This window comes from Equus caballus, chromosome 10 (assembly GCF_041296265.1).
Source record: "Equus caballus isolate H_3958 breed thoroughbred chromosome 10, TB-T2T, whole genome shotgun sequence".
Lineage (NCBI taxonomy): Eukaryota > Metazoa > Chordata > Mammalia > Perissodactyla > Equidae > Equus > Equus caballus.
This window is the reverse complement of record NC_091693.1, coordinates 47,182,058-47,196,951: the sequence shown is the minus strand read 5'-3', so window position 1 is coordinate 47,196,951 and position 14,894 is coordinate 47,182,058. Positions and strand designations below refer to the sequence as shown.

Here is a 14,894-nt window from a genome sequence, read left to right as displayed (position 1 = left end):
TTTCAGCCTTCAAAATAACCCCACCTCATCACAGAGGTGGGGAAGTTGAGGCAGACAAGGTCATGCAACTTTGCCTCAGTTACATGGTGAGTGATGGATCCAGGGTTCAGCTCCAGAATCGATATAACTACAACTCATAAAGTTATAAAGTAGGTACGGACAGTAACTTAGTCACTACTCATGTTCATCAATTGAGAGTGTAAGATATCTGAATAAGAGACAATCCTTTCAAACACAGATGACAGAAATCCTCCTAAACTGGTTTAAGTGAAAAAAGGAATTTATTTGCTTGTGACACTTTGATGTCCTGGGTAGATCAGGCACAACTGGATCCAGAAACTCAAACACCATCATCAAGAATCTTTCTCCATCTCTTCTTTCTGCCATGTAAGGCTTTAGCTTTAGGAGGCGGTCCCCTTATGTCAGGTCCCAGCAGTTCCAGCCATAAACCCTCAAATCTCCAAAGCCAGTGGAGACAGAATGCCTTGATGACACCTGGAAACCTCTGAACTGAGTTTCCTTGATTCTAATTGGTCTGTCCTGGATCACGGCCATCTCTGAACCAATCACAGCGCCTGGGAGAACAAGATGTGAATGGTCTGGGTCACATGTAACTCTTGGAGTAAAGGGTGCAATCAGCCTGACCTGAGCCATATGGATTGAGAGTGAAGAGTTGTGGTTCTTCAAGGAAAATTAGGGCACTTTTACCAGAGGTGGGGCATGGATGCTGGGTAGGCAAAAACCGACAGATGGGCACCCCAATTAGATTGTGGCTTTGGCAGTTTCCAGCACTAAAGCCCATAAATCTCTGCCAAAGTGGGTGAAGGAAGGGAAGGGGGAAGAGAATGCTATGGTGTGAATATAAATCCTACTCACAATTACATTACTAATTTCCCTCTAGGGACTTCAAGGACTCTTTTGCCACAGAACTTTTACTAAAATAATCAGAATAATAATGGACAAAGATTTATGTAAAAAATTTCCTTTCACACTATAATTTCATAGTGTTTAAAAAAACTGGTGACAACCTAAATGTCCAACAGTAATGATGGTTAAATAAGTTTATGGTATATCCATACAATATTATATTGTATACTTATTGGAAGTGGTGTTTTAAAAGAATAGTTAATTATCTGTGCAAGTATTAAAGACAATGTTAATTGGAAAAAAGTTAATTGGGATACAAAAAACACATAGTATGGCATGCTTCTAATTTTATTAAAAAAGAAACATCTGTCTTCTGTCTACATAGAGGAAAAGCACCGGGGACAGAAATACATCAAAGTATCAATAGTGGCTATCTCTTGGTGGTGGGGTTTTGAGTAGTTTTAATTCTCTTCTTTATACTTTTCTGTATTTTCAGATGTTCTGTAATGAATATGTCATACATTTATAAGCAGGGGGAAAAAAAACCCTTAAAGTTGTTGAACAGAGGATTTTTGAACTTTACATGTTTTTTACCTGCTAAATTTGTGTCAGTGTACAGTGAGAGAAGAAATGTAAATAGCACAAGAATCAAACAGAAAACACACTGAGATAACCAAGAGTTGGTTGGTTATGTTTGCCTACTTCAAAAGGCTGTTTTGCAAGTTGTTTCTTTAATACTTTAAGCCTTGATTATACACTAGAAGAACATGTATACAGGTGTGCCCAATTCTAGAGCACTTGATAAAATGTCAGAAAATTCAAGCTAATTAGATAAAGACTATTTCTATTAGAAAAATAGTAGTTATATCACAATATCACATGTGCATTGTAAAATTCCATTAGATATATGGAAATCCTCTCATTTGAGGATTTGAATTACGTGCGTTTGAATTATAGGTCAGTCTCCAAAAATTCTATTTGCATCCACTTTTCAGGGCAGCTTATCTAATATGTAAAGCAAGGTAAGATTAAGCCATATAAACTCATTGTACAAATCGGGAGCAGCTGGATTTGATACACACATTTAAAACATAACTGATAAAAATCACATCTGCTTAGTTCAATTGCCAAGAAAGGACCAAGAAGCAGTAGTTGAAATATATAATCGTCTTTATCATTGTGGTCATCATTGTCATCATCTTCCTCCTCCTCATTATCACCATCACCATCTCATTTCTTTAGGTTTCAGCATAATTTAAAATATACTATTTAATTTTATCCTGGTAAGGCTGTTATTATCATTGCCATTATAAGAGAACTAAGGTCTGAAACAAATAAATGGTTTTTCCAAGGTCATTCACAGAGCAACATGTAGAATTCAGACCTCTTAATCCTTGGTTTGCTGTTCTTATATCACTACCTTTATTTTGGAACTAGATTCTCAACATTAATAAAACTAATAAAATCTAGATTTTGCATGGATCTTTGTGTCTTACAAATTTCTTTTACATAGATTTCCTAGTTTCAGTCTAAGAACAGTACTATGAGGTAGCAACAGCAGCTGATACTGAACTGAGTCCTTATCAAGTAGCTTTTTGTATGTTATCATACTGTGGTAGGCAGCCTTAAGGTGGCCCTCAATGATCCATTCCTCCTGGGATTCACGCCCTTCTGTCACCCCCTCCCCTTGAGTATGGGCTGGAACTAGTGACTTGCCTCTGATGAATGTAGGACAGCAGACGTGATGGGATCTCACTTCTGAGATTAGGTTATAAAAAGCCTGTGGCTTCCACTTTGGAATCTCTCACCCTCAGCCCTTGCTCTGGGTAAATCAAGCTGGAGCATTTGGGAGAAGCAAGCTGGGTTGATAATAGCCCTGCAGAGAGGTCCATGGGGCAATGAACTGAAGTCTCCAGGTAACAGCCAGCCGGGATCTGAGGCTTGTCAACAGCTACAAGAGTGAATTTGGAAGCATATCTTCACCAAGTTGAGCCTTGAGATATTTGCAGTCATGACTGACACTTTGACTGCAGCCTTGTGAGAAACCTGAGCCAGAGGACCCAGCTAAGCCACGCTCAGATTCCCGACCCACACAAATCATGAGATAATACAAGTGAGTTGTTTTAAGCCGTTAGGTTTTGCGGTAATTTGTTATGCAGCAATAGATAACTAATACATATTTTGAATTCTCATAATAGCCCTATGAGGTGGTACTATTACACCAGCCCCGTCTAACATGAGGAAGTTAAGGTTTAGAGAGGTGAGTAATTTTCCCCAAAGCAAGCAGTTAACAAGGGGCACATCAGGGATTTGAGCCTGGCTCACTGGACGCCAGAGCTTGAGCCCTGCGCTGGACTGCCCTCAGGGCAAGATCTGCCCCCAAGACAAGATGCAGTTTGACTAAACACAGGTGATAACGAAAGGATGAATTCCAACAGTGCGCTTTGATTTGAGAAACTTCCCTAAGAAGAGGCTAGGGTCGGCAGGGCAGGTATTATTGTCCTAATGTAATGATGACAAACCATGCAGCTCACCTAGCCAGGAGGCTGGGACGTTAACCCAGGCCCTCTGACGCTAAGACTCTGCTCGATGCCTCCTCGCCCTTAGGTTCATACTCATTTTTATTAAACAGGCAAACTATATGCTACAAATACCACACATTAACATAATAACAGTAATGTGTAGCAATCATAATAACAATAATATGGAACCATCAATTATTAATTAAATGCATGCTAATGCTATATAGGTCTGAGAAAGAGGCACTCAGTACACTCCAGGCAATGTGAGAGATGATCCAACAGTTAGAGGAACCTGGCTGGCCACCTTTTCCGTAGAAGGTTATAAATTGCCACGGATGCGCTGGGGAAAACAGCTCCTTCTGTGTCACAGGAGCAGTGCCTCGACCAGCAAGCTAAAACTAATCAAGTCTTGTGAGCTCTGAGACTTTTGTTTCCTCTAAAGTCATTTTTCATCCCTTCGTGGTAAGATGCTTCATCTATATGTAAGTCGCCAAACCCTGGGGTCAGCACATTTTGGTCCTCCAACGCCTTGGGCATAAAGTAAGGCCTCAGGTGGCCTTAGAAACAGCTTATCATATCGCAGAAAGGGTGAGATTGGATCGCTTTACGAGTTTAGAATCTATGAAATAGGATATGCCTGCCAATATGAATGTATTTTGTAAATTTATTTGCAAAATTGTTAATTACTACTTAAATGTCCTATTTAATACTTGATTTTCTTAGAGCATTTGTGTAAGGCACTGAAGTAAGTTCAGAGGGACAGAATGATCAGAAAGTTAAAACAGATCAAATGAAAACATAGTAAAAGAGGAAACCCTGCTTCTTTCCCTGAATGTTGACTTAAATTATGCTGGACTGTTGGTAGGAGAGTATTTATGGATTACCAAATGTCAAATTCTCCTGCAAGGTGACAAAAATTTCCTTGAGTAGAGAAGAGTTCAACATTAAAATTTGCACTATGTAATAAAGGTTTAAGATATAAGCTACTTAAGGGGGTATACAGTTCTTGTTTATTTATAGTAACGCTGGCGAGGATTGATTACAAGGCCGCACTGCTGTCAGAAATCATGGAAGGATAAATTTTACGGAATTCACAAGGACGAGTTTTGGAATGTGGAGTCCTTTCCTGCAGGCTCTCCTTCCTCCATCTTCCTCGGATAAGGTGGGCTTTCACTTCTCATTCTTCCGGGACTCGGACAGAATCTTTTTACATTTCTCAGGTGTGTTTTCTCCCCAGCAATTTGTAAGTTTAGTGCAAACCCCTACAATTAAATTGCTGCTAATCAGGCAAGCTATCAGCTTTCATATACTTTGCAGCTAGCCATCTTATTGAATTTCCCCTTATTTTCAATGGCATTTTCATTTATTCACTTGAGTTTTCCTAGTAGACAATCACATCATCTGTAAGAACTAATACAGCTATTGCCTGACCAGTATTTATGACACCCCTTTTTCTCTCTCTATTCCTGTCTTCCTTCCTTCCTTCTTTCTTTCTTGTTCTATTGCATTGATTAGAACATTCAGATGAATGTTAAATAATGGTGGTATTAGCAAGCATCCTTCTTGTATCTTTACAGTGTTTTACTAATAAGCATCATGTTGGCTATTGTTTGAGAAAGATGTTCTTATTGTGAAAAACTGTTCCTTTCTATTTCTAGTTTACTAGTTTTTAAAAATTATGACTATATATTGAATATTGTAAACTTTTGGTGGCCTTTGAGATGACTGCTGGCTTGTTGATATGATATTCTTGCTCACTTTTTAGGCAGTTTACTTTCCCCATAAAGAAGACTCTGGTAATAAAATATCTACAACGTGACAGCAACATGTTTTCTTGCCTAAAGATTACAAGTCTGATTAAGGGCTGTAGTTTTCTGAGAGTAAGTTCCCTTACATATTTTTCTGTTTCTTTAGCTGTAACAGAAACATTTAGCTTTGTGTCGTGCTGACCCCATAGATCCGTGTCACCCAAGAGTGTGGTTTGCAGACAAGCAGCACTGTGAGAAACGCAACTTCTTGGCCTCACCCCACCTACTGATTAGTATAGTTGTGCAGGTGGGGACCAGGAATTTGAGGTCTAACATGCTTTCCAGGTGATTATTCAGCACACTAAGGTTTGAGAGGCACCACCATGGAGCATGCAGAAATCACGTGGCTTCCTGGATGCAGAGTTACTGCAAATGGAACTTCAGAGTCACATACTGGGAGGGGTCCCCTCTCCTGAATCTAGTAAGGAGGGATTTGTGAGTGGCATCAGAATAGGGAGATTCAGTGGTTGGAAAAAGTAGCACCCAAGGGCATTCTCTGGGGCTTGAGGACATACTTGATCTGAGGCGATGTTTAGTTATTAAAGAGAAAAATTTTTGCCAACAGGGTTCAGGGCAGTGGAACTCAGCCTGGACTCATCTGCCTTTGTGTTCTAAATGGCCAGCACCACATCCTTCATCTAAATTTAGGTCAGCATTATTTCTACAACACCCCACACAGCAATAATAGTGAAGATAACAATTGTAATAATACCTACCATTTCTTCACAGCCTATGTTGCAATATCCTTTCTTTATTCCTCACAATAGGCCTAACAGGCAGGAATTGTCATCCACATTTTAGAGATGGGACAACCCTGGCACAGAACCGTCAAAGAACTTACTTTAGGTAATAAGGGAGGAGGAGCATCAGATTATAATCATGAGCAGCAAACTGGAGAACTGCAGCAAGAAGCTTACAGAAAATTAATACACGAAGAGCAAAGAATTTAGGGAATTTTCTTAGAAGACCATGTTTCTTTTATAATGATGCTTTTGCACACACTAAAACTATTTCTGAAAGGAGACTGAACTATGGGAGAAAAAGCAAATAACGCCTAGGAATGGAGCCGGAATGAAGGCAGAAAACAGAGTGTAATTCTGCCCTTTCTGCGCCGTACAAACTCTGTGGAGTGGCTCTTGGTAGAAATTCACTAAACATAGTTGTAGGAAAATCTGAGTAGCGGCCCTGCATGGAAGGCAGAGACGGAATGATCCCGAGTTCAGAGGCAGCATCTCCAGCTCAGGGGCTGCTGTGTGTGAAGGAGAGCAGGGACTTCCGCAGCAGAATCTGCTCTGAGAGGGTCTTCAAGCTGATAGGTATCAGCCAGCCCCTTGCCAGAAGTGGACAGGATAAAATCCCATCGCAGGGTCCCATGTTATTGACTTGAATAGGCAGGGATAGTAAGGAGAGCTTTGTCATGGGCACTTTTTCTGATATATTTCAGTTGTCATGCAGGTCCAATCATAAAGGAGCAGTTATAGCAAAGTCTTTTTCAAGAATTAAATACAGGTATTACCATAACACACACACACACACATACTGTCACTTTGTGACCATCTAAAAAGTTCCTTCTGAAGACAGTTGGCAGTAAAGTTCTCCATCCAGGGGCCATGGATGTTCATGGGGAGACTTGCCTCCCATGCACTTTGAGTGGTTCAAGTGATAGATTTACTTGCTGAAATGGGAGGGAAGAGAGATTAAAGGCAACATGGCAAATTTACAACAATTTGTATGCTCTTCAGTGGCTTAGAAACCTAGATATGATGAAATAAGTAAATGCAGATCTGAGAGTTGGAAGGAGCCTGGAAAATTATCTAGTTTAATCCTCTGTAGTTGAAGGCCATATTAAAAAAGTCCTGAGATGAACATAGGAACATGCTGCCCAGATCCCTCCGTCAAGAAAGGGCTTGGAGGGGCTGGCCAGTGGCGCAGCAGTTAAGTTCGCATGCTCTGCTTCAGCGGCCTAGGGTTCACCAGTTTGGATCCCAGGCACAGACCTACTCATCCTTTAACAAGCCATGCTGTGGCAGATGTCCCACATATAAAATAGAAGAAGATGGGCACAGATATTAGCTCAGGGCCAATCTTCCTCAGCAAAAAGAGGAGGATTGGCTGTGGATGTTAGCTCAGGGCTAATCTGCCTCAGAAAAAAAAAAGGGCTTGTAGTCTAGCTGCTGGGTGTGGGTCAGGACAGCCTTCAACTGTCAGCCCCTTCAGGGATGTCCTCACCTTCGGAGAGCTGCCTCCCCCAAGATTGCGCTCTTCTTGGGGCAGGCCACATTCAGTGCCTGATGGAGGAAGGGGTTAGAAAGCCAGGCTCTTCTGGCCTAGCTTGGGACATCTCATGGATCATTTTAGCTCAGACTCTCTACGGGGTTGTTTGAGGCTGTTGAACCCACTTTGAGCTAAACTTCTCCCTCTGCCCAACCCTGCTTCCTTCCTTTCCCCCAGTGTGTCCCTAAGGGCACTCCTTAATAAATATGCTGCACAATAAGCCCCATCTTAGAGCATGTCTCTCTTGGGAAAGGAGAACCCAACCTGTGACATGCTCCCAAAGACGTCACACTTCCCAATGGTACAGAGTACACAGCTCTTAGGTGGTCTAATTGCATTTTCAGATCGTATTAGCTCTTCCATGAAGTATTGGCATCTGCCTCCCTGCACATTTTAACTGGCTCTGTCCCCCTGAACCAACCAGAACAAGGCTAGGCCCTCTACATTCTGTTTCCTTTATTTCCATTCGTTTACCCTGAATTCTGTCTTGTAGTCTAGAAGATAAAACAAAGTTTTAGCTGATTCATCATCATCTCCTTTTTGTGCAATTGTGCTGCCGAGAGGAGACAAAATTGAAGGAAACAGCAAATGATTCGTAGGTCAACAGTTCAGGAAATACGAAGGAGTCCATGCTGCTTTTTAGTGACTACCCATTGCAATTTGGGGTGTGAGGTGTGCTTTTGCAGGAGGAAGGGGCATGGTGGGAGCCAGGTGAGAAGCAAAGGGCTTTGTAGCAGAAGCACAGATTTGGAGGCACCCTGGGCGATTCTTTTAACCTTCCGAGATCTAACAGATATGTTCTCGTTCATTCTCCTGTGCTCTCAGTCTTGGTGAAAGGAAACATTGTTCACCACGTTTAGAAACCTGGGTGTTGTCCTGCATTCCACACTTTCCTTTGCTCTTACATTCATTTAATCTCTGCATGCTATCGTTTCCTTCTCTCCCTACATCCTCGAGTCATCTCTTTTCTGATTCCCTGTCTCCATGTCTACTGCTACAGCTTTTGTTTGGGCTCTCATTATGGTACCTGTCTCCTCCAGACCCATTCCCTTCCCTCCTTATTGAAGCCAGAGTGAGCTCCCTATAAGACCAAACTAATTATTTTGGTCAACAGCTTAAAATACTATAATGACGCATTATTTATTATGCCCCAACCCTGGAAACAACCCAAATGCCCATCAATGGTAGAATGGATAATTAAATTATGGCACATTCATACAATACAGTGCTGTAGCACAACAACAAATTAACAAGCTACTGGTATAACCATCCCCAAGAATGAATCTCATGAATATAACATTGAGCCAAATCAAAGAGATCATTCTGTATGATTTATGCGTATATAAGCTCAAAATAATCCATGATGTTGGAAGGCAGGTGGTGGTTATATTTAGGGAGGAGGGTGAGGTAATGACTGGGTGGGGACATGAAGGGAACTTGCATAGTGTTGATGCCCATTTCTCATCTTGGTGTGGTTAGTTACCTGGGTATGTTCAATTTGAGAAAAGTTACTGAGCTTAAAACTTAACGATTTGTACACTTTGTGTATGTACATTATTCTTAATAAACACATTTAAAAATCCTATAGTGATTCCCCCAGGCCCACAGGGTAAAGTCCAAATTCACAGGATCTCCTCTCTGACCAGCGTACTTCGCAAACTTTCTCTCCAGCTATGCCCCCTGGATGTGTACACGTCAGTCACTCTGGATTTCTTGCAGCTCCCTGAAAAGGACAGTGGGTCTGGTGATTGGAGCACAAATACAGGTTTTTAACGAATGAATTAATTGTGGGGCTGATAATACTTACCCTGCCATGTTTTTGTGAGGATTAAATAAAAGAATATCTGTGCAGTTCTTAGCACAGTTCCTGAAGCATGGCAGACACGCATCATGCGTTAGTGCCTTCCTCTTTTCCCCTCCCATCACTGCCAATGAATGGACCATGAGAATGCAACATTCTTAGGGGGCTGCAGCTGAAGTCACTTTTTGGGAGGTATTGCCTATCAATCTCACTATACATTTGATGGAGTTTACTCCCAAATGTACTGTGGCTTGTCTTCGATTCCCAAGAATACAAATCTTGACACAAATTTGACTTTCTTGGGCATGGTGTTCCTTCCCAAATCCCCTGGAAATATCAGCACATGCCCATTATCTGATAAAGGGATAAAGAACAGCTGCAGCTAAGGAAAGACATTTCAGAGAGTCTGCTTTTACTTTATTTGGGCACTTTAGGTAGATGAGGTCATTAGAAGGATCTGAGAGTTTTTGAACTGCAAGCTGCTGTTCCTACTAGTTGCTATTTTTCAAAATATTATCTTTTTGCTATAAAAATGCTTCCCTTCTCATGCCAGATTTCATAAAGACCTTCCATCTGGTCTGCACTGATAACTAGAATCTTGAGATGCTCATTCCTCTTACAATTTGTAGTTTAAAATGATCCAGATGTAGAAGGATTGGGTTTTACAGCTTCTTTTAAAGGATTTTGTCTTCCTAATCCTACAACTGCACATGTTAAGAACTGATCAACAGGAGACAGCTCTAACAAAGAACCTATTACAAATGTTTCACTGGCTATGTGTATCTTTCATTTGGCATGTCTTAAGGGAATGCAATCATGAAATAAAAGCACTGAAATCTATTAGGACAAGGACCGCAGTGAACCAGGTAATCCACAGTGGAGGAGAGAGGAAAAAAAAGAGAGAGCTAAAAATGAAAAATAAAATTAGAATCAAATTGTATTAAGAATAGAATTCTCAAGGATTTTGCCAGTTTGTTGTGATTCAGGAATATTCCAATTGACTGAGCAATCTCTATAAATTCTGGTGCTCAGTTTCTTAATCCACAAGATGTGGAAACAGCGACAAATTATGAAAGTAGATAGGATAATGATGAAAGTCCTTTCATTCCCAGGAGGGCAGACTTTGGTAAGTTGACTGAACTGGGCCCCCAGCTTTAGGGGCCATAAGACTAGTTCTAGAAGTGACTCAGGGAGGAGAAAACAAGGGAGAAGTCAACCGCTCTAAGGAGCCGCTGCCCCATTTCCCGCCTTTCTCTTCCCTGTCCACCCGCCTGCGCCCTCCTCACCCATACAGCATACTCATCTTCCGCGTTTCCCACAGTTAATGTTCACGTAATTTCACACATATAACGATGTGGGAGGTAGAGAAGAAAGGAGCATTCAGCATGAGATGCCCAGAGTCACCTCTGCCTTGAGCTGCCCTTGATAACATACGGCAGGAGCAGTAAGTCCTTATTTGGTTGAAATTCACCTCTTGAGTAGCTTCAAGCCTACTTTCTCATCTAAACAAACCTACAGAAATAGAGGGAAGGCCTCCCCATATTAAAATGTTAGATTTAGATCTTTTACTTTTAAAAGGTAGCATAGACATTAAATTCCAAGAAGGACCACAGAAACATAAGAAATGACCTCTGTGTAAAGGTGAGGCGTAGGAAATGGGATGCCTGAGTAATGGGAAGATAACCCAACAGGTCAGGGCATGAGGTTTTCCGTAAAAGGATCTACTTTCATTTTGAAGCCTTGGGATCTTGGTAGCGGTGGGGACGGTAATATGTTGACAGAGAGGCACTTGAGCCAGATGGGGACCAGGTACTGCTACCAATACATCTCACATCACTCCCCAATAACAGTCTCTCCAAATATTAGGGAATTGAAACATATTGCAGTGTCACCTGGGCTAGAGATGTGTCCTGGATTTTGTCTCTTCCTAGACTCCATCTATGAAAATTCCTGACTTGGTTATTTTTGTCAAAAGGATAGAAATTTATTTGCACGACTGATGCTGACCAGGCATCAATAAGAAGAAATGGGAAGCAAACGTTTTGAATAGACAGCAGAATGGCTAACAAAGGTGACATCAGGGTGAGTTGCAAGGGAGGCTGCAGCTCATGTCTCAAGTGCCCAAGGGAATGGCGCGACCAGGACGATACCTGGGAGTACTTGGTCTGGGAATGCGCCCCGAGTAAAGTCACCATGGGCAGGAGAAAAGCATGAAAACTTGAGTTTATATTTGTGATGTCGATTTCTGTGGAATTTTAAACTTGCTGGCTGGTGGATGAAAATGGTTAATTCCGAATACTTTTTAATACATATAAAAATAATCTGTGAAGTCTTCATCCCTGGAAATCTTCATGAAAGGAACAATTACCACCTAAAGGGATATTTAGGCATGCTTATACCAAGACTCTGAGGACCACGGTCTTGGCTACGTTATTTTTTGAGCTCCTTTCCAGCTCTTTCATTCTGAGTCTCAATTTATACAGAGATCTGTAGCAATCCTTGGACTTCTACAGCCCACATCAGGTGATGATGACATAACAGTGAAGTTCTATCAACAATGATGAATCAGTATTTGAATGAGTTTCTCTGTATAGCTCTCTAGAGATGAAACACCTGGGCAGAAGCACTTCTCCCACCTCCATGCAGCAAATGGTTAGTTGTGGAGGTGCTGTGCAATTTTAGAAACAAGCGACAACCTTTGCTTTAAACACGATACAAAAATGAGCTGAGTGCCACTTAGGAGGGCTGCTTCATTTTTGCAGTTCTGTGGTCTGCGGGCTAAAGTTCTGAAGGGAGGAAAAAGGCAGGTGGGCATATTTTCTGCATTTGCTAAGTGAGCCCCAAACACCTCCACTATTTATTTGTTGAAGACAGGGTCATTTCATCTAATTTAGCAGGATAACCAGTGCACCAGCAGAAGAAAGGCTGCCTCATAATCTCCTATTTGTATTTCAAATATGTATTTCAAAGGCATTTCAAATATTCTCCCAGTGGAAGAGGCTGCACAGGGAACCAGACACAGGCCCCTGCTCCCTGCCCCATGAACAGGGTTAATTCAGGAAAGCCTTGGATTCATGAGTCCACCCTGGATGTTTTAGGTCATGCACATCGTATCTGAATGTGTAACTATGGCAAATACACATTCTGGAGCAAGTTCAGACCAGAGCACATACTACTTGGAGCTGGGCGTAAAAGAAGAATGGTAAGAAAACTCCGAATTGTTTGGGGAAATACCCCTCCCCCACCGCATTCGCCCATCTATTATTCCCTCTAGACTCGGAGAGATTTGGCGCAGGAGGCAAGGAAGGACAATAAGGAAGGTAGGAAGACGCACCCTAGGATGCTGACACCCTCTGCCTCATCCTTCTAACTCAAGGACAAGCAGGGTTAGGTTGAATACAAAGTCCCATTCAAAATTGGACGCAGGCAGAAACACACAAAAGTACATATATTTTAACAATGCAAAACCTTGTATGATCCTGTGATAGGAGCAGGAACCACCTCCATTTGGCCTCAATTCCCTTTCCTTTTCACTACCTAGGGGGCCAGTCTCTCACCTTGCAGGACTGGGTGTAAATAGCTTAAGACTAAACTTCCCGTCTTAACTTGCACTTCCAAGCTTTATTTTGCAATTTAAGAAAATGAGTCAGCCCTATCGCCTCCCCACCTGGATATTTTCTTTATTAGGACGAAGCACACCGTTATTTTCTGAGGGCTGGAGCAACCGTGCAGTCCTTCCTAATCAAAGGGTTTTCAATCGGCCTTGGCTTTGAATTCACCTCGTTCTCCAGTGGTCCCCGGAGCACATCCATCTCCGCGTGATTTCCACCCAAGTTTTTTCCTCGTAGCACCCCTTCTACATTTATTTAATCTTTAAGCCGCCTCAAATCCTTTTGTAAGGAATCAGGATACAATTCTTAAACTACAGTTATACCCCACGTCGACACTCAGGGGCACACGTTTGGGAGACCTTTGGACCGAGGAACGCATTCCTCACTCAGAGGTCTGGGGGCAGGCGCAGTGCCCAGGCAACCCCCGGCGTCTCCCTCGCCGTGCCCCAACCCCCGCCGCCGCTGCCCCTTGGAGGAGCCGCAAATCCCTAAACCAGAGCGTGAGCCCCGACTTGGGGTGCAGGTGAGCAGGGAAGTGGTCCCTGGAAAGCGTGCGCCCCTCACCTTGAGGACGGTGCGTGCAGCCGCGTCGCACTGGGCGGACCGGGCTCCCGCTGGCTCCAGAAGTCTGACTCCGAGTCCGCTCCTCTTCCTCCCGAGCTTTATCAAAGCATAGCTTCTCGCAACAGCCAGCTGTGGGCTACGCCGAGCCCGGGACACTGTCCCCTCGGCGTCCTGTGCCCGCGCGGGTGACCCCGAGGCTGCGGCGACACGGAGCCAGGAGCGCGGGGCGGGCGGCGGGCGCTGCGCTCCGCCGAGTCTGGGCGCCCGGACTAGAGAAGGAGGCGAGAGCGAGCGCGGGGAGGAGGAGGAGGAGCGGGCGCGGGCGCGGGGGGCAGCCCACGGAATCAACCAGCAGGTTGCAGGCGCCCAGGACCCCGCTGGACCGAGAAGAGGGTGGGTGGGATGAAAAGGTGAGCCAGGGTGCAATCCAGGGGGTCGTGGTGGAAGAAAACTGGGAGGTCGGAGCTCCAAGGTGCTTCAAGTCTTGCTTCGGCTGTGAAAGAGAAATTCTGCAGCTGGAGGCGCCCTCCGGGCTCTCGGTTGCAAACGCTAGAGGGCAGCGCTGTCCACGCTATAAACCTGGCCTACGGGTTGGAGATGTGGACAAGGGTCCCGCCCCCTGAGCCCTTTGCTGGCGGCGGCCCAGGTGGAGAAGGGGCCAGTTGGTGCAACGAGAGGCAGACCTCATTCCCGTCTCCTGTGGGCAGTCTGGGTTGAGGAGGGACAGGAAAAGAGGGAGTAGTCGGCGGGTTTGGAAGTTGCCTCTGCGGCTCCTCCAGGCAAACCCTCGGGAGGGCAAAATTACAGTCAACATGCGTAGGATGCTTTAAGGAGGGGGATGGGAAAGAGGGAGTGAGGGAGAAGTGGAGGAAAATAGGGGTAGAAGAAAGTGGAAGCGGGCAGAGAGGTGGGGAAAGCAGTGAAGAAAGAAGAAGGAGGTACGGGGAGGGGGGTAGGTTGGAGCTGATATTTCAGGTCGGCAGGGGGCTTTGCGCTCTTCCTCCTGGGGTTCCTGGAGCATCCACCTGCCGCAAGGCCAGAGAAGGTACCTTAGAGGGACTTTACAGAATCGAGGCACTGCTGAAGGAGGCTTCCTGAGGGCTAGTTGAGTGGCTTAAAACCTTGAAGCTGTACGTGGATTGAGACCCTGATATTTCAGGGGAAAAATCAGATTATTTGAACTACCACCCTGGCAGGTGGGACAGGAGAGATGGGAGCCATAAAATGAAATAGAAAATCTTCTGCAGACACTATGATCTGTGGACAGCCTGATACAATCTTCAGGTTGAAAGGACCTTGGAGCCCCTGTAGACAGCTCATGAAGTTCCCCCAGATACCAGCCTCACGCTCGCTTTTCTTGTCTGTAGTCTCACGGCTGAATGGAGAAGGCCTTCCCCCCCCCCCCCCCCCCCCCCCCCGGTAGTTTGGCAATTGTAAAACAAATAGA

At 43.9% G+C, this 14,894-nt stretch overlaps 1 protein-coding gene across 3 annotated transcripts in view; it reads right to left on the bottom strand.

The window, feature by feature from the left end:
• HTR1E (5-hydroxytryptamine receptor 1E) overlaps nucleotides 1-14,244 on the bottom strand; it is a 73,822-nt gene extending 59,578 nt beyond the window's left edge. Inside the window, exon 1 of one of the 3 annotated variants that reach the window (XR_011422075.1) lies at nucleotides 13,448-14,244. The gene's annotated coding sequence lies outside the window, so the exon portion shown is untranslated. The remainder of the gene's footprint in view (nucleotides 1-13,447) is intronic. The other 2 variants (XR_011422074.1, XR_011422076.1) reach the window with 2 other exon arrangements.
• Nucleotides 14,245-14,894: the final 650 nt, after the last annotated feature.